We start from the raw sequence: 18631 nt of genomic DNA on the forward strand, positions 1-18631 counted from the left end.
CAGGAAATTTACGAGGAAACGGCACGAGCCGCGCTTTAACAGACCGTTTGTTGTTGAGGATGTAACGCCATCATCATAGAAAGTGTTAGGAAGACATGCATGGATATTTCTCAAGATGTGAAGATCTCTGCTGGAGAACCCCATTTACCCCCACCCCAGTCAGAAGCAAGCATCAGGGAAGAACCTCAGCACATGCAGACTAGGTCCATGATGAGGAAGAAGGACGTAAAAACTGTCCAGTAAGACAGACACGGAACACATTAGACTGTGGTTCTTTTCGGGATACTCTTTTAATTGCTAAAAAAGGAGTGAAAGAAGGTTATTTGTTCTTGAGCCACAGGAGTTTGCTAAATATTGGACTGTGAAACCTTTTAAGTCTTGACCGAGAAGGAAAGATGCCACATTTGGAGTTCCTTTTCGACGACTGGAAGAGGGAACAGTTCCCCGATTCCTATCCCACTGAGTTTCTTTTCGGAGGCACCCATGGAAGTGTCTAAATGGCCACATTTGTCAGATCGGTCTTACAGTTTTTCTCTTCGTTCTTCGTGCATACCCTCCGCTTGTGGGGAGAACTACCAGATCTGTTCCTGCAAGATCCTACGAATGGCCCAATCATACAGAGATTGCTCGCAGCCATGATAGAGCAAATTCTCCAGCATCCTGAGTACAGTGGGGAAAACACAAATGCCCCTATCTGATGATAATGCTCATAGACTAGTTGGCATGGTCTTTTATTATTTGATTGAGGAATGCCAACATCTGGTTAGAAGACAAACTGATGTTCGCACCTTCTTGAGCGATCTGAGGAATACAGCGCCACTTAATGAATTGCTATGCAAGTTAATCTATATTCTGAGAGAACACTGAGAACATCCTAAATGAGACTTTTGGAGGTAGAGATCCAGAATTTATTGTCTATAATCTTCTACCTTTTGTTGGAGAAGCATCCACATTTTGTTTGGCAAAAGGACAACTCCTTTCTATACATCAGGAACCCTGTTCATTGTCCTGCAATCAGCCAGCTGTTTGAAGAGCTTGTTGAGGAGATTAAGTTATTGCCAGAGTATTACATGATATTGCCTGAATAAATTTAGATTTTTCCTTCCTTAAAAAATAATGGGCAATATAGACAGCAACAATAATGTCGCTAACAAGGAGAGACTGCCACGACGAGTGAGGAGCTACTGCTTCATAAAGTGGGCCTATCTATTTGTTATCTACAAATGCATCTTGTTTATTGTGATCCTTAATTCACTTACAGTATGTACTGCTTACTATTTGGATCCCAATAAATCAAGGATCCCTGTGTATCTTCCTATGCAGAAGGAGGTACAGATGTGGCAACTACCAGACAACCGAGACCTTATGTAATTGTCCCTACTCCAGTAGTTCGTGTATGAGTGCCTGGTTCTGTGACAAATGTCACTAGACATCCGTACTCAGGAAAGAGTATTGCAGAGATTTTTATTGAACACCAGATACCGGCTTGAAAGGAGAGGCAAAGGAAGAGATCTTATGTGAATAAACTTACACAAAACACTGAGTGCATTGACATATGTAGTACTAGAAGTGCTAAGGAGGATGATCATGAGTTGAATGATTACCTGGATAATACAGCACACTTGGGGAGTAACATATTTTATCAGCATATGAAAGAAGTGGGAAGGAGGACATCAAAGCAGAAATGTTTTGTAGGTGCACTCCTGTCTTATAGCATGGGGAAGTCTAAGATCTTCACAGCTATTGAAATAGATGTCCAGACAGCACATTGTCTATCACACATAGCACTCAACCGTACAAGAGGCCAGTTCATGGGCCGAACAGCCTACCTCAAATGGGCAATTGAATGGACAGATCCAGAGGAAGATGATTATGTTCATGACACAAAGACAAGGCTAAGGATGCACACTAAGAATCACGTGATCAGATACGAAAAGCCTGGAGTAAAAGGAGCTGGAATCAGATGGGAGTAAACAGAAGACTTGATAGCCCAGGAAAGTCTGCAGGAGAAATTTGTAGATGGAAGACCAGAGGCCAGATGCAGATTTTGGGATCAGTACTTTCACCTGATGGTTGGAAAGGAGTGGTAATTTGCAGAGTATGGGTGGTAATTGGTCACCCTGAATCGACTATTGGCATTATGGAACATGGATGCAAGCCTCCATGGATAAAACTTACTAAGCTACTGACATGGGTTGAGGATAAAGGAGGATCTTTGCAGATAATACCTTTGGTAAGTGTGAAGCTGTGCTTCGGAAACAATGGCACAAGAAAAGTCAGAGAGTACCAGAAATGTGTTCAAATCTTTGATGCACAGGAATGGACCTTGGGACAGCAGTGATCATGGAACACTAATGGGCTTGTGGATCCAGAGGTTATATGAAGCTATGCAAGGATTGGGGAGGACAATGTTCTATAGTAAACGTTAATGTTCCCGTGTTGGTTATTCCTAAAGGTGACTTGAACATTGGAAGCTTTCCTAAAGCAGACGCTCACCTAAGGAAGAAGAGATCTGTGGAGCTGAGAAGTAGAATAAAGAGAGAGAACTATTTCTCAGCCAAGTCAATGAAAGCTTTCAATGCCATTCCATATGAGCACAGACTGTTCAGTCAGACTTTGTCGATATTCACGATGATCTTTATGCCAAGGGTCCAGACTGCAGCAAATACTAAATGGCTGCAGATCACCAGATGGGAGTTGTTGCAGACAATCAACACTACCATAAAATGATTCTATGCTATCAGGGAAGAGCTGAGAGCCATACAACTAATGATTCCTCAGAATAGATATGTCCTGGACATGATCATAGCTGTGGATGGAGGTTTTTGTGCAAACATTGGAGAATCCTGTTGCACATTTATACAGTCTCATGATGATGAGAAGGGCACCATGACAGAGACATAGAGATGCTGACGAAGCTATACATCCAGATGATAGACGAAGTGGAAGACATTGCTGATGATAGCTGGTTTGGATCGCTCTTTTCTTGGGTTCCACAGTGGATGACAGATATGTTCAAATTCCTTGGAGCCCTCATAGTGATGGTATTGCTTGGATTCTGTGTGATTAAGATAATAATCTCACAATGCAAAAAGACTGCAAAGAAAGCCATATGGATGAAGATCATGACGGATGTTGAATCGGGATGGAAAACCAAACTGTTGACAGATGAAGAAATCAGAGATTTCGTGAAAGCCAGCATACATGTACCTGAGGGAACGGAGTTCCTGTGCCCAAGGAACTGTTAGGCAGAAACCTGTGCAGTTCCCTTGGGGAACACTGCAAAAGATTTAAGACTACAGGTATAGCAGTAAACCCACTTGGTAGCAGTCTGTACCACCCAGATTTACCTGGTAGCTGTGGCTGAGCAGTCAGACTTCCCTCAAGAAGAGTTAGGCAGTATGCAAAGTATACACAATATGTACTCAAACACAATAGTACAAGCAAACACTGACCAGAGCTTGGTTTCAAAAGTATATAGTTATTTATTGTTAAGAACACATACGTTGAAAACACTCTAGCAATATATAGTAAAACACTTCAAACACAGTTATATGGAAAGCAGTCCCAACCCTTATTCCTAACTAGACAACTCTTGGTTAACACCACATAATTCAAACAGAGGTGAGTGCTTAACTTTAGATGACACTCTAGTAGGTTCAAAGAAGGGAGGGAAAAAAAAGAGCAGAATTAGGATAAACACACCACTCTAAGGTCAAGAACACTTTCAGTAAGTTCAAGGAAGCACAAAGTCACAGGTGAGCAAGAGTCACTAGGCAGGGCCCACGCTTAGAGCAGACAGAGCGAAAATGTGCCCAAGATCACACAGTTATTAGGGATTCAGAGTCTTGCAAAAGAGTTCAGAAAGAGTTTAGAGAGGCATAGAAAGTTTAGCCAGGGTGTCCCAGGCAATCCCAGGTTCGAAAGCCGGGGGCTAAAACTACCCCGTACAGTCGGTGGCAAGGGAAGCCAGGCGGAACACGGTACCTTAAACGGGAAGGATCCTCCAGCGGTGGCAGTTGTTCCAGGCAGTGGCAGCAAGGCTCGACGTCGGTCAAGGAAGAAGAAGATCTCGCTGAAGAGCAGAAGAAGAAGGTCGTTGCACTGCCCGGGAAGAAACCAGCCGCGGAGTCCTCCGGTTAAAGGGTTGTACCGACTTTCGCGGTTGTGGTAAAAGTGTGGTATTCCGGTTGCCGGGGTGCTTGGCACTGGCAAGGCGGCCACGAGATACCTCGAAGAAGCGGAAAGAAGGTGAAAACTGGTTGTCCCCACCAGTCAAGGGAAGGAGACACTCTGTTAAGAGCTCTCCTCGGTCGTCGGGAAAAGTGGTGAGACGGTTCAGCAGGGCTCCACCGGTGGTGTCGTCGTAGCAGGTCGGCTCAGCTCTTCCCTCGTCGGATTCTTAGGTCCTGTGGCGACTTCTAAAGTTCCAGTCCGCAAAGCCCTGCTTTTATGCAGCAAACCCCCATTCACCCAGCCTAGCTGTCACTCAAACATGCTAAGTGGTGAGCCGGCCGGCTCACCACTTGGGCCAACCAGGACGGAGTGCGACTTGAGTTACCAAGGTAACTCAGTCCAGGGTGCCTAAATCCCCCTCCACCCCTCCTAAGTACCCCAGATAGAGTGGCACCACTTTGGAGGGCTTCTGTGGAGAAGCCCGCCAAAAGTGGAACAAAGGGCTCCACTTTGGGTCAGAGTTACAGAGGCGAACGCCAACGCCATTTTAGAATCAAGTTTTGGCAAAAAATCCCAACCGGAGTTATAATAATAAATATATAAACCGGCGGTATGTTTGAGGCTACCGTAAATAAATAAATAAATGTGTTAGCCTAAAACAATGGGAAATCCCATAGGAAAATACTCGCGGTTGAATATAAAAGGTAGTTTCCACTGCCACCAGCCAAAACTCGATCAGGGGGGACGGAGACGTGCCCCCTCGACTAACAGACCCTGGGGCAATCGAATTGCCCCAGCCAGTACGTCCACAATATGATGGTTTGTACTGGTTCTGTTCAGGATTTAAGACTAGTAAAGTCATTGGTGACTTTACATGCCCTGGGAGACAGTAGTCAGTCCCAGGGTATGGAGTCTATGTTGGGGAGTCCCTAGGACACCCCTGGGTTACTGCACAGAGGGTGTTGTGTAACCCATATCACAAAAATACATGAGGCCCTATGGAGTAAAAGACCCCATAGCCCATTCAACACAAGGTTAACCAAAGAAACACTCTTCAAACATGCCCAAGAGTGAGGGTAAAAGAGTCTCACGCTTGGCAGGAGAAAAAAAAGAAACCCCAGAAATCCAGCAAAGCTGCTGGGGGACTCACTAGGTAGGGAAATTCAGCCTAAACAGAGAATTCTCCCTAACACTCGCCCCCCCCAGACTAAGGGACAGGAGGATTTAATCCACTCCTGGATGAACCTCATACCTCTAGTCGATGATATACATCCTAGAGAGTCCATCAGCATTTTGATGGTGTCACCCTGACCTGTGCTCAATGGTGAAATCAAACCCTTGCAGGCAGATTGACCATCTCAATAGTTTTGGATTTTCCCCTTTCATTTGCATTAACCATCTCAAGGGTTGGTGGTCAGTCTGAATAACAAAAGTATAACCATACAAGTATGGCCTAAACTTCTTCAGTGCCCACACAATAGCAAAGCATTCTCTTTCGATTGTTGCCCACCTTGTCTCAGGATCCTTCAGTTTTCTACTGATGAAGCAAATGGGGTGCTCCCTACCCTTCTCATCCAGTTGGCTTAGAACTGCACCTATACCTACATTGGAAGCATCAGTTTGTACAATGAAAGTTTGGTGGTAGTCAGGAGCTCTTAATACTGGAGCTTGGCAAAGAGCTCTCTTCAGTTTTTCAAAGGCCTGATTGCACTCCTCATTCCATTTTACCTTTTTAGGGAATTTAGGAGAGGAGATTACATTCAGTGGAGAAGCTATGGTCCCATAGTTCTCAATGAAATTCCTGTAATACCCAGTGAGGCCTAGGAAGGCTCTCACTTGGGTTTGAGTAGTTGGTGTTGTCCAAGTTTGCACAGGTTCAATCTTGCTGAGCAAAGGCCTTATTTCTCCACCTCCTACCTCATGCCCAAGGTAGACCACTTTACTTTGACCAATCTGGCACTTACTGCCTTTGATTGTCAAATGGGCCTGTTCAAGAGCCTGCAACACATGTCCTAGGTGGTTCACATGTTCCTCCCAGGAGTGGCTGAAGACTGCAATGTCATCCAAGTATGCCATGCAGAAATCTTCCATCCCAGCTAGAACTTGGTTCACCATCCTTTGGAATGTGGCAGGTGCATTTTTTAATCCAAAAGGCATAACCTTAAACTGGTACAAGCCAACTGGGGTTGAAAATGCAGTTTTCTCCTTGGCATGGTCTGTCAGGGCTATTTGCCAATAGCCTGACGTAAGGTCAAATGTGCTGAGGTACTTGGCTGCACCAAGTTTATCCACCAACTCATCTGTCCTGGGCAAAGGGTGGGCATCAGTCTTGGTGACTGCATTTAGAGCTCTATAGTCCACACAGAATTTCAAGTCTTTGGATCCTGCCTTTGGTACTAACACAACTGGGCTAGACCATGGACTAGTAGAAGGCTCTATTACCCCGAGATCAAGCATCTTCTTGACCTCTCCTTTGATGTGGGTTCTGATATGTTCTGACATTCTGTACCCTCTGCTTTTGACTGGCAGACAGTCACCAGTGAGTATATCATGCTGGCCCCAAGGGGTCAAGCCTGGTGACAGTGAGAACATGGAGGCAAACTGATTTAACATAGACTTGCACTCCTCTTGTTGCTCAGGTGTCAGGTCTGAAGAGAGATTGACTCCTTCAACTTTTTCATCTAAAGGCACACCTCTGAGGAGATCAGGGAGAGATTCACTCTCTTCTTCCTCTGCAGCTGAAGCTAGAAGCAAGGCTCCTATGTCAGGTCTGGAGATGTATGCTTTTAGTCTGTTGGTGTGGAAGACTCTAGGAGCTTCCCTGGGTCTGCCCAGATCCACCAGATAGTTGACCTCTCCAAGTTTTCCCACAATCTTGAAGGGTCCCATCCATTTGTCTTGCAAGGCCCTCTGCCTTGTTGGGAGCATAACTAGAACTAGCTGGTCTTGAGTAAACTCAACCATGTTAGCCTTCTGGTCATGCCAATGTTTGACCAGAGCTTGACCAGCTTTCAAGTTGTCACTTGCTTCTGCCATCATGTGTGACATTCTCCTCCGGAGACCTATCACATAGTCAGTCACTCTGACTGGCTTGAGGGGAGGAGCACCTTCCAATCCCTCCTTAATCAGGGCCAATGGACCTCTGACCGGATGGCCATAGAGAAGCTCAAAGGGAGAATAACCTACTCCCTCCTGAGGGACTTCTCTATAAGCAAAGAGAAGGCATGGCAGTAGAAGGTCCCACTTCTTTTTAAGGGGTTCCTCTAAAGCACCTATCATGCTCTTCATGGTTCTGTTGAACCTCTCAACCAACCCGTTTGTCTGAGGGTGGTATGCTGTTGAGAACTTGTAAGTAACTCCACAGGTTTTCCACATGGCTTTCATGTAGTGGGACATAAAGTTTGACCCCCTGTCAGAGATTACTTCCTTAGGAAACCCAACCCTGGTAAAAATACCAAGGAGGGCCTTAGCCACAGCCGGAGCTGTAACAGTCCTCATAGGAATTGCCTCAGGGTACCTAGTAGCATGGTCTACTACAACAAGTATAAACCTGTTGCCTGAGGAGGTTGGGGGATCAAGGGGACCAACAATGTCAATCCCTACCCTCTCAAATGGGACTCCCACAACTGGGAGAGGCACTAAAGGTGCCACATTCTTGGAACCAACCTTACCAGAAGTCTGGCAGGTATGGCAGCTCTTACAATATCTATCTACTTCAGCCCCCATCTTTGGCCAATAAAAGTAGAGAGAGAGCCTTTCCTTGGTCTTCTTGAAACTCAAGTGACCAGCCAAAGGTATCTCATGGGCTAGTTGTAAGAACTGTTGTCTGTTCTCTTGTGGGACTACAAGGCGCTTGTAGTCTCCAGGTTCAGACTCAGTTGGTTCACTGTAGAAGAGGCCATCTTCCCAGTGTAACCTATACTTCCCAGGCTCTTGCCCATCAGCCTGAGAAGCTGCCTGGTGGCGGAGGCCTTCCAGAGTTGGACATTCTCTTTGCCCCTTACGAAAAGCTGCCCTGCTAGGCCCACCTTCTGCCAGTAAAGACTGCAGCTCAGGATGGTCCTCAGGGTCCAAATCTCCAATAAGGTTTGGGCCTCCTTCTAGCTCTTCTTCAGAGTCTAGCTCAACCACACAGGGTTGTACCTCCCTCTCAGCCTCAGCTGGAGGTGGAGTTACAGGTGTAACTGTGGACAACCTAGGGGAAGTCCTTGTTGGAAGCACTGGAGTGCTTGCTGCTGGCTTTTTCCTAGGAGTCTTGCGTTGCCCCTTGGCTCCTGATCTGGTAGTTACTGCAGTAAGTTGCTCCAGTGGGAGAGGAGTGATCTCTGTCATCATCTCCTGAGATATCCCTCTCAGGGTTTTCTCTCTTGCAGGTTTTGTGAGCTCCTGTAACCTTTTACTAGGTGGTCTGGGGGTATGTGACACAACTCCAAGAGCTTTGAGGTCATTACCCAACAGAACCCTACCTGGCACTTCACATTGTACACTGACAGGTATTTTCACAGCCATATCATTACACTGGATGAGAACTGGTAACTGGGGACACGTCTGCACAGGCCCACCAGCTAACTTGGTGAGGCATTTGGGTGCCTTAGCAACATCCTCTGCCTTGAAAAATGATTCATCCACCACAGTTATGCTGGCTCCAGTGTCCCTAATGGCAGGAGTCTCCTGACCATTCACCTGGACACTGTCCTTATAATACTCTTTAGTATTATCTGGGATAGAGTTATAGACATCTAAATTCTGTTGTTCCCACAACCCCAGAGAGACTAAAGAAACACTAGCTGAGACTCCAGTGGGTTCATCAGCCAGTAATAGAAAGTTTCCACTTGCCATATGTACTTCCTCTTCTGGAGCGAAGGCTAAGGAGGCAAGCTGGACCCCTGAAGGTTTACCCTTACATCTGGGATCTCCTTTCACATGGTCAGTAGCCTTACAAACAAAGCATGAGCCAAAGGCTCGCTGGAATGGAGGCTTGTTCTGACCTCCTTCTGGTCTGGGACCAGAAGGTACACTAGCCTGATTTGGTTTCCCTGGTGGCTTACCCTTATGGTTTTGTTTGGGGCCCTCTTTGGAATTTGTAGTATTAGAATTCTCTTTGGAGTCCTTTTTAGGCTGTTTCTCCCCATCCTTCTTCTGAGTTACCCCAGAATCCTTGTGAGTGGCCCTGTTGGCAACCCACAAGTCAGCAGCCTTAGCTAGTTTCCGGGAATCTAATTCCCTGGAATCAGCCAAGTGTTGTCTGAGCTCAGGAGAGCAGGCATCATAAATAGTCTCCAACATAAACAAATTCTTCATACCTTCATAAGTGTTCACCTTGTAACCCTTAATCCATCCCTCTAAGTTTTTCAACCCTTCACTCACCCAGGTAGCCCAAGGGGTACCATCATGCTTTTTGAGGCTCCTAAACCTCTTACAATACTGGGAAGGGGTCTTCCCAAACCTAGCTATCAAAGCTAGTTTCACACATTCATAGTCCTTTTTATCCTCCTCCCCCATCTCCATTACCACATCAGTTGCAACAGGGGGAAGCCTAGAGAACAACCAGGTGAGTAAGTCATTTCCTGTGATGTTCTGGAGCCCATGATTATATTCAAACAGAGACAACCAATCCAACACATCCAACTTAGGCTCATACATACCAACCAATTCTTTAGGCATCCGGGGTCTTTTAGGACTGGAACTTCTAGAGGAGCCAGAGAGAGAAGCATTCTCAACAGACAATTTCTTCATTTCTAGCTCATGCTTGAGCTCCATTTCCCTTAGCCTTAGTTCCTTTTCAGTTTGAGCATTAAGTTTTTTATACTCCAATTCTAGTTTCATTTTCTCCAGATCATAGTACTGAGGACTAAATGTGGGACCTGGTAAAGGCCCAGTAGGCACAGCAGGTAGAGCAGGCAGAGGCCTAGGGGGGACAGTCACAACAGCCTCACCCTCCTCTTCTGACTCTTCCTCAAAATCATCAACATTTTGTTCTATGTCAATTTCAATACTGTCATCTACATTTGCTGGAGTGGTAGGTTCCTCTGAACCATCACCCAGACTTTGGTTAGCTAACAATCTTTCAATCAGCTCCATTTTCTTGCCCTTAGTCATGAGATCCTTATGTTTACAGAGCACTCTTAAACAATCAGCAGTTTTGGCTGCAAGGGACTCTTGACTATAGCTTTCTATAACTGACATGTTAGAGGATTACTTTTACAGTGCTAAGCTTTGTGGTTAGTTGCACTAAGGTATCTAAAGCACACTAAAATGTATACTCAATACAAATCCCACCGCTGTACACCAGTGTTAGGCAGAAACCTGTGCAGTTCCCTTGAGGAACACTGCAAAAGATTTAAGACTACAGGTATAGCAGTAAACCCACTTGGTAGCAGTCTGTACCACCCTGATTTACCTGGTAGCTGTGGCTGAGCAGTCAGACTTCCCTCAAGAAGAGTTAGGCAGTATGCAAAGTATACACAATATGTACTCAAACACAATAGTACAAGCAAACACTGACCAGAGCTTGGTTTCAAAAGTATATAGTTATTTATTGTTAAGAACACATACGTTGAAAACACTCTAGCAATATATAGTAAAACACTTCAAACACAGTTATATGGAAAGCAGTCCCAACCCTTATTCCTAACTAGACAACTCTTGGTTAACACCACATAATTCAAACAGAGGTGAGTGCTTAACTTTAGATGACACTCTAGTAGGTTCAAAGAAGGGAGGGAAAAAAAAGAGCAGAATTAGGATAAACACACCACTCTAAGGTCAAGAACACTTTCAGTAAGTTCAAGGAAGCACAAAGTCACAGGTGAGCAAGAGTCACTAGGCAGGGCCCACTCTTAGAGCAGACAGAGCGAAAATGTGCCCAAGATCACACAGTTATTAGGGATTCAGAGTCTTGCAAAAGAGTTCAGAAAGAGTTTAGAGAGGCATAGAAAGTTTAGCCAGGGTGTCCCAGGCAATCCCAGGTTCGAAAGCCGGGGGCTAAAACTACCCCGTACAGTCGGTGGCAAGGGAAGCCAGGCGGAACACGGTACCTTAAACGGGAAGGATCCTCCAGCGGTGGCAGTTGTTCCAGGCAGTGGCAGCAAGGCTCGACGTCGGTCAAGGAAGAAGAAGATCTCGCTGAAGAGCAGAAGAAGAAGGTCGTTGCACTGCCCGGGAAGAAACCAGCCGCGGAGTCCTCCGGTTAAAGGGTTGTACCGACTTTCGCGGTTGTGGTAAAAGTGTGGTATTCCGGTTGCCGGGGTGCTTGGCACTGGCAAGGCGGCCACGAGATACCTCGAAGAAGCGGAAAGAAGGTGAAAACTGGTTGTCCCCACCAGTCAAGGGAAGGAGACACTCTGTTAAGAGCTCTCCTCGGTCGTCGGGAAAAGTGGTGAGACGGTTCAGCAGGGCTCCACCGGTGGTGTCGTCGTAGCAGGTCGGCTCAGCTCTTCCCTCGTCGGATTCTTAGGTCCTGTGGCGACTTCTAAAGTTCCAGTCCGCAAAGCCCTGCTTTTATGCAGCAAACCCCCATTCACCCAGCCTAGCTGTCACTCAAACATGCTAAGTGGTGAGCCGGCCGGCTCACCACTTGGGCCAATCAGGACGGAGTGTGACTTGAGTTACCAAGGTAACTCAGTCCAGGGTGCCTAAATCCCCCTCCACCCCTCCTAAGTACCCCAGACAGAGTGGCACCACTTTGGAGGGCTTCTGTGGAGAAGCCCGCCAAAAGTGGAACAAAGGGCTCCACTTTGGGTCAGAGTTACAGAGGCGAACGCCAACACCATTTTAGAATCAAGTTTTGGAAAAAAATCCCAACCGGAAGTTATAATAATAAATATATAAACCGGCGGTATGTTTGAGGCTACCGTAAATAAATAAATAAATGTGTTAGCCTAAAACAATGGGAAATCCCATAGGAAAATTTGCGGTTGAATATAAAAGGTAGTTTCCACTGCCACCAGCCAAAACTCGATCAGGGGGGACGGAGACGTGCCCCCTCGACTAACAGACCCTGGGGCAATCGAATTGCCCCAGCCAGTACGTCCACAATATGATGGTTTGTACTGGTTCTGTTCAGGATTTAAGACTAGTAAAGTCATTGGTGACTTTACATGCCCTGGGAGACAGTAGTCAGTCCCAGGGTATGGAGTCTATGTTGGGGAGTCCCTAGGACACCCCTGGGTTACTGCACAGAGGGTGTTGTGTAACCCATATCACAAAAATACATGAGGCCCTATGGAGTAAAAGACCCCATAGCCCATTCAACACAAGGTTAACCAAAGAAACACTCTTCAAACATGCCCAAGAGTGAGGGTAAAAGAGTCTCACTCTTGGCAGGAGAAAAAAAAGAAACCCCAGAAATCCAGCAAAGCTGCTGGGGGACTCACTAGGTAGGGAAATTCAGCCTAAACAGAGAATTCTCCCTAACAGGAACCATAAGAAGTATGTGGGAAAATGGATCTATTGCAGTCCAAGTGGACAGTGCATGCTCATGTCTTGGAACAAGGATGAGCATGTGAAATCAGCTGGATGCTTGAAAGGAGTAATCAAGATCTGGATCCCAAAGAAACATTTCTTCAGATGAAGATGTCTACATATGAAGGATGATGGAGGAGTGGTCGATGAATCGACCAGAGGGGGGAGTGTAGAGAAAGAGCCAAGTACCACCCTCAAGCACCTCGCCCATATTGCCTATATCTTGGGAACCAGAGTGTGAAACACGTGCAGTACTGATGAAAATAATGATACCAAGGAGAATCCTGGAAGCAAGGTTCCTGTTGAGAAATTCATACCTGCATACTCAACAGCATGATGGCCATTTGAATGAAATCCCAGAAGAAACAGGACAAATGAGCGAAAGAGCAGAGTGGTGACTTCACATGAAGCCAGATTGACATACATAGAAAAGATGCAGAGACAAGAAAATTAAAATATTCTATAAGGCATCAAGAAAGTATTAAAGATAAGTGATATCTCGAGCACGAGATGAAGAAACTTATACGACAGAAAAGATGAAGATATCAAGTTATTTTACATGTGTACAGATGCAAAGAAATGCAAGCAGATGAAGTATTCTTAAGGCTAGCTATGTAGTGAATCGATTGCGGCATGTGCCAATCTATACATATATAGGAGTGAGCAAAGAATGGATGATTCCACTATGTGTTATAGCAGAGCTGGACCAGAGAAGGAAGGCCTTTTCCAGTGTGTCTCAGTTGGAAAGCCATTGAATTACAGAAATGAATCTCAGAAAGGCGAGGTTGGACCAGCCCTAAGAAACGAAGGTCGTATCGGACTGGGATGAGCAGACATTAGTTACAATTGTGTGAAAGAATTAAATTCCTGTTCATAAAACATGAATGAAAAACAAGGAAGACGTCAGAGGTTAATTAAATAATAATATTTTAAAAGCACCAGAGCTCAAATTTATGGTCTTTAGTCACGGGGAGGGATAAAGCTGGAGAAACATGACAAACCACACCTACGCAGAGAGGCAGAGCATGCCTCTACTCTCCTGAATTCTCCAGAGCAAGGAATATTTCCAAGGCCAAGTTCAAAGCCTTAATTCACATGCAGACCACTGAGGGGATGATAGATGATATGCTAATTGGTGGGAATCTATGGTTATGACCAGCTCACCAGCACCTATAAATCCAGCCTGCCTGCTGCTAGCGTGGGTGGAAAAGTACTGACGGATGTAAGAGTGCCAACCAATTTTGGGGGCTGCGTAATTAAGGGCCCTATAGTTTGTTTAACCAATGGGATGTCATTTATTTAGTGACATTCATAGTGACCTGTTTGATGGGAGGGCTTAGTTGTCCCACCTGATGTTGAATAGCCTATCACTTTCTTAGACTAGTATGGAACGTATACTTAGATGTTCCCTCTAAGCATATCACATTTGCCAGTAGGTTTTTGTAGTTGGCCACGTAGGATGACTTTAGCAAATGCGTAGGTTAACGTCATCAATTACAAGTTTTTGCTATAAAAAGAATGTTTTTTATGAATATCGTTGAGACCATGCTGTGAGACATCCATTGATGTCCGTTTTACTACCTGTTTTAGATAATTGATATTAAAACAGTGAACTTTGCCAACTTCCTGGTCGTTTTGATTATTGATGTTTGAGTATGTTCTTTATCCCCATTCATCTCAAAGTATTGCTTCCTCATCTTTAAGGGTTGGGTCGCTGTCCCGGTTCAAGAGGTTCAGAGAAGAGGCTTCATTTTATTGTGGCATTGTGTTTTCAGAGTTGTCATTTTGGTTGTTTTATATTTTCATCACCAGTTGCACATTTGAATATGTCTAACATTGTGCAAGAAAACACTAAGATGTGGCCCTTTTAAGTTCTGCCAGAAAGCTTGGGAACATCAATTATGATAAACCATCTGCTGAGAGTCTCCTGGGATGATGTGGATGATGCGTATTGGAAATTGCATGAGATGGTGTGGCCCTTACTGGGCTGTAGCGTTTTTTGGCCTGTATGTGGTCTTATATCTTCACTGTAGCTATGAGCGGTGGTTGTGGATAATCCACTTCCACCTATTAAAAATGCTGCCAAGAAGAGCTAGAGTTTTGAAACACATGCAGCACAGTATCACTCTTTTTGAGGAGTTATTAGAAATGCTAGAGAGGTTCAGAGAGGAGGTTTTTCATAAAGTGTTTACAGATGTGGGTTATCCTATCTCCAGTAGTACCACTTGGATGAGTGAGAGGCCTTCCCTGGATCTTTTACATTTCTGATGCAATGAATCTGTCGTAAGCTTTCATCCACTTCATTCCGGGGTACGAATAGTGTCTTTATTCTGTTGAAGACAGTCTGGCATTTCCAAATGAAAACAAAAAAAAGATGTACGCCATGGAATGGGATATTAAGCTTGGGAACATCAATTATGATAAAGTATTTGGTGTGAGATTCCCGTGATAAGTGGATGATGCGTATTGGAAATTGCACAAGGTGGTCTGGCCCACACTCGGCTGCAGTCTTCATTTGCTTACATGTGTTATTATATTTTCACTGTAGCTAGGAGCAGCTGTTGTGCATAATGAACCTCTACCCATTAAAGGTGCTGCTAGAAACAGCCAGAGTTTTCAAACGCTGGCAGCACTGGAACTCTCTATTTGAAGTATCATCAGAAAAGCTATAGAGGTTCAGAGAGGAGGCTTCATTTTTTGTGGGATTGTCTTTTTAGAGTTATCATTTTTGTTATTTTATTTTTTTCTCACCAGTTGGACATTTAAACATGTGTAACATTGTGCAAGGAAACAGTAAGACATTCCTCCTGTAATTTTCCATCAGAAAGTTTGGGAACATCAATTATGATAAATTATTATCTGCATTTTTCCTGGGATGATGTGGACAATGTGTATTGGAAATTGCACAGGATGGTCTGGACCATACTGTGCTGCAGCATTTTTTCACTTATATGTGTTCTGATATCTTTACTGTAGCTCTGAGCGCTGGTTGTGCGAAAACTGTAAGACGTGGCCTTCCTAATGTTCCCTGTTTTTTTGTTGAGGTTTTGTCTTTTTCATGCTGTTATTTTCGTTGTTTTACATATTCCTCTCTAATAACGAGAGTACCAGCAGTGATGACGTTGTCATTCGGTTTCTGAATCCTTTGCCACTGAGGAAAAAGGCAACTGGTAGGAAAAGTACTGATGAGAGTTGGTGCTTCTTTAAAGTTAAAAAACACTGTTTCAGAAAAGAGGCAGAAGAGGTACTTTGCACATTCTTCAACAAAACTCTATGCCATGGGCATTCCAATGTTCCGTCCCAAAGCATGGGAACATCTATCATGATAAATCATTTGGTGTAAGTCTTCTCGAATAATGTGCATGATGCGTATTGGAAATTGCATGAGATGGTCTGGACCATACTGGACTGCAGTCTTTTTTGGCTTATATGTGGTCGTACATCTTTACTTTAGCTGTGAGCGGTGGTTATGCATAATTAGCCTCCACCTATTAACCCCTTAAGTGCCAAGGACGAGGCATCTCCTTTCCATTGCAAAGTTCCCTGGTGGCCCTCCCCCCACCCCAAATGGATGGGGACCCATATCATGTAACCCTCCCTAGTGGCAGGGAACTTTGCAATGGAAAAGGGGGGCATTGCATGTAGACCTCCCTGGAGGTATTTTGGTGGACTGGGACACAATTACAGGGTCAGGCCACAAATTGCCACCCATGCCAGCAGAACATTGGTGTTTCCCTGGGAGCGGCTGTCTCCCATGTGGGTTGACCATCCGCAAGCCCAGGCTGCACCTTTGGCTGTGCTGCATTACAGATTTCACCTCTGGGGAGGAATGGGGACCCTGCTGGGGTTCCCCGGAACTGCAACTGGACTTGGGGACGGTCAACCCACATGGGAGACAGGCGCCCAAGGTGGGAGGCACCATCTCCCACCATCCTGGAGTAATGGCTGGCCTGTGCTACAGCATTTCCCTCTGGGAAATGACAGGGACCCCGCTAGGGCTCCCTGGAACTGTGGCTGGGCTTGGGGATGGTCCACCCACATGGGAGACAGCCACCCAAGGCCAGGAACATCACCCCCCAACTTTCCTGGAGCTGTGGCTGGCCTGCGTTACAGCTTCTCCCTCTGGGAAAGGACGGGAACACTGCCGGGGATCCCTGGGACTGCCGCAGTGCTTGGGGATGGTAGACCCACATTGGAAACGAAAGCCCAAGGCCGGGAACATCACCTCTAACCTTCTTGGAGTTCTGGCTGGACTGCATTACAGCTTTTCCCCACCAGTCTCCAAGCACAGCAGCAGTCCTAGGGGGCCTGGCAGGGTCCCCGTCCTTTCCCAGAGGGAAATGCTGTAACGCAGGCCAGCCACAACTCCAGGATGGTCGGAGGTGATGCCTCCTGCTTTGGGCACCTGTCTCCCATGTGGATCAACTGTCCACACGTCCAGCGGCAATTACGGGGAGCCCCAGCAGGGTCCCCATTACTCCCCACAGGTGAAATCTGTAATGCAGCACAGCCAGAGGTGCAGTCTGGGCTTGTGGACAGTGAACCCGCATGGGAGACGTGTGCCCAAGGCCTGGGACATCACCCCCAACCATTCAGAGTTTTGACTGGGCTGTGTGACAGAATTGACCTCCGGGAAGGGAATTGGACCCTGCTGATGCTTCCTGGCACTGCCGATGTGCTTGTGGACAGTAGAACCACATGGGAAACGAATGCCCAAGGCCAGGGACATCATCCCTAACTGTCCTGGAGTTCTGGATGGGCTGCGTTATAGTTTTTCCCTTAGGGGAGGGATTGTCACACTGCCTGGGCCACATGGTGGGGAAAAGATGTAACGTAGCCCAGCCAGAACTCCAAGACAAGTAGGGGTGATGACATTGGCCTTGGGATTTCATTTCTCATGTGGGTCTACCATCCAAAAGCACTGTGGAAGCCCCAGAGAGCCCGGCAGGGTCCTCGTCCTTTCCCACAGGGAGAAGCTGTAATTCAGGCCAGCCAGAGTTCCATGAAGGTGGGGGTGATGTCCCTGGTCTTGGGCGGCTGTCATCCATGTGGGTTGACTATCCCCCAGCCCAGCAGCAGTTCCAGGGAGCCCCGGCAGGGTCCATGTCCTTTCCCAGAGGGGAAAAGCTGCAACACAGGCCAGCTAGAACTCCAGGATGGTCAGAGGTGATGCCTCCGGCCTTGGGCACCTTTCTCCCATGTGGGTTGACCGTCCCCAAGTCCAGTGGCAGTTCCAGGGAGCCAAGGCAGGGACTCCTTTCCTCCCCGGAGGTGAAATCTGTAACACAGCATAGCCAGAGGTGCAGCCTGGGCTTTTGGATGGTCAACCCATATGGGAGAGAAGTGCCCAAGGCCTGGGACATCACCCTCAACCATCCTAGAGCTCTGGCTTGGCTGTGTTACAGAATTGACCTCCCTGGAACCACTGCTGGGCTTGGGGACATTCAACCCACATGAGAGTCAGGCGCCCCATGCCAGGGACATGACCCCCTACAACCCTGGAGCTCTGGATGGGTTGCGTTACAGCTTCTCCCTCTGGGAAAGGACAGGCCCCTGCCGAGTTTCCCTGGAGCCGCTGCTGGGCGTGTGGCCGGTCAACCTAGATGAGGGACATCCACCCAAGGCCAGGGACATCACCCTCGACCATCCTGGAGCTCTGGTTGGGCTGCATTACAGAATTTCCCTCCAGGAAGGGATGAGCACCATGCTGGTGCTTCCTGCGACTGCCACTGTGCTTGGGGATGGTCAATCCACATGGGAGACAGCCAACCAAGGCTGGGGAAATAACCCCCTGACTATCCTGGAGATCTGGCTTGCCTGCGATACAGCTTCTCACTCCAGGAAAAGATGGGGACCCTGCCGGGGATCCCTGGAACTACTGGTGTGCTTGGAGATGGTAGACCCAAATGGGAGATGGATGCTCAAGGCCGGGGACATCACCTCCAACCATCCTGGAGTTCTGGCTAGGGTGCGAGATCATCCACAAACCCAG

The sequence above is a fragment of the Ambystoma mexicanum genome, chromosome 7q, assembly GCF_040938575.1.
Source record: "Ambystoma mexicanum isolate Mex_15411 chromosome 7q, UKY_AmexF1_1, whole genome shotgun sequence".
Lineage (NCBI taxonomy): Eukaryota > Metazoa > Chordata > Amphibia > Caudata > Ambystomatidae > Ambystoma > Ambystoma mexicanum.